This window comes from Dipodomys ordii, unplaced genomic scaffold, assembly GCF_000151885.1.
Source record: "Dipodomys ordii isolate 6190 unplaced genomic scaffold, Dord_2.0 Scaffold3734, whole genome shotgun sequence".
Taxonomy (NCBI): Eukaryota; Metazoa; Chordata; class Mammalia; order Rodentia; family Heteromyidae; genus Dipodomys; species Dipodomys ordii.
Genome location: NW_012270949.1, coordinates 1 through 2,058, shown reverse-complemented (window position 1 = coordinate 2,058; position 2,058 = coordinate 1).

The window sequence follows — 2,058 nt, the reverse complement described above, 5'->3', positions numbered from 1 at the left end:
GAGCCACAGCGCCACTTCCGGCTTTTTTCTTTTTGCTTATGTGGTGCTGAGGAATCGAACCCAGGGCTTCATGCATTGCAAGGCAAGCGCTCTACCATTGAGCCACCTTCCCAGCCCCAAAAGCTATGAGTTCTTATTCATAAGACTTTGAGAAGCCAGGCGCTGGTGGCTCACGCCTGTAATCCTAGCTACTCAGGAGGCTGAGATCTGAGGATTGTGGTTCAAAGCCAGCCTGGGCAGGAGAGACGGTGAGACTCCTGTCTCCAATAAACCACCAGAAAACTGGAAGTGGCGCTGTAGCTCAAGTGGTAGAGCTGAAGAGCTGAGGGACAGTGCCCAGGCCCAGAGTTCAAGCCCCACAACCAACATAAAAAAAAAAAGAAAGACTTTGAGAGTGAGCTTACTAAGTAGAATTTGCTTTGCAGTTGTGCTTGGCCAAATATCCTGAGATTGCAAGATCGTTTAGTGGTACTGCCTGGGTGTGGATTCAAGCAGGACCACACGCTTGGTAGGCAGGTGCTCTTAGGTTTTCAGATGAGTCTGGCTTGGTTGTGGTGGTAGTTACTGTTGCACAGGGCCCACCTGAGACTATGATCCTTCTATTTATTCCCCCTCCGCCTTTTCTTCCTTTTTTTTTTTTTTAAGACTGGGCCTGAAACTTGAGGTCCTTCTGTCTTATACACCTCCCAAGTGCTAGGGTTACAGGCATGCACTACCATACCTGGATAATACAGTTTTCAACTTTAATGTTAACAGCAAACTGATTACATCATAGTAAGCAATTATTTATCAGGACAAAGAAGGCATGCTGAAAATCAAAATGAATTACCATCATTTAAAATGTACAGCTTACTGGCTTTTTTCTTAAAACAACAAAAAAAGTTGGCATTCACCCAATGAAGTCTATGTATTCTGGTATAGCCTCTGGTACCAATTGGAAGCAAATTAAAAAAAAAAAAAATTCCGTGATCTTGAAGGCTCTATCTTGTTTTAAAGGGCTTTTGTTTTTCTTTTAGCCACTAGATTTTTCAGGAAGAATTCACCTATCCAAAAAAATATAAAAATACATTAGTATCAATTTAAATAACAGTAAAGCTATTATTTCAGAATTTTCCTTCAATGTTTCCCTTATAAAGAACACTGGAGCCAGGCACCAGTGGTTCACACCTGTAATCCTAGCTATTGAGGAGGCTGAGATATAAGGCGTGTGGTATGAAGCCAGCCAAAGATCATGAGATTCCTATCTCTAATTGATTACAGAAAAAGCTGGAAGTGGAGCTGTGGCTCAAATGGTAGCGCTCTAGCCTTCAGCTAAGGGAGCTCAGAGATAGTGCCCAGCCCTAGGACTGGCATGCACACACACAAAAAGAATTATATATATATATATATATATATATATATATATATATAAAATATTTTTTTTCTTTTTCTAATCACTTACTTGCTTGTTTGCCTGGTGCTCTGTCACCGGAAGTACAGCCCTTATTTTTGCTGATTGTTTTGGAGATGGGATTTTGCAGAATTTTTTATTTATTTATTTTTTTGTCAGTCATGGGGCTTGAACTCTGGGCCTGGGCACTGTCCTGAGCTCTTCAGCTCAAGGCTAGTGCTCTACCACTTAAGCCACAGCACTACTTCCAGTATTCTGGTGGTTTATTGGAGATAAGAATCTCATGGACTTTCCTGCCCAGGCTGGCTTTGAATCATGATCCTCAGATCTCAGCCTCCTTAGTAGCTAGGATTACAGACATGAGCCATTGGTGCCCGGCTTTGTAGAAGTCTTATTTGCCACCTTTGACTTCAAACCATGACTCTGGATCTCAATCTCCTGAACAGCCAGGATTATAGTTGTGAGTCAACAGTGCCTGGTTCCATTTTCTAATCCTAAAGGCAATATATTTAAAAAAAAAAATCCATTCCCTGTCATTAGCTCTTCTTCCCATAAAAATTTATCACTACAGTCTTTTTTGGGTCCGTTCGTGGGGCCTGAACTCTGGGCCTGGGCGCTGTCCCTCAGCTCTTCAGCTCAAGGCTAGTGCTCTACCACTTGAGCCACAG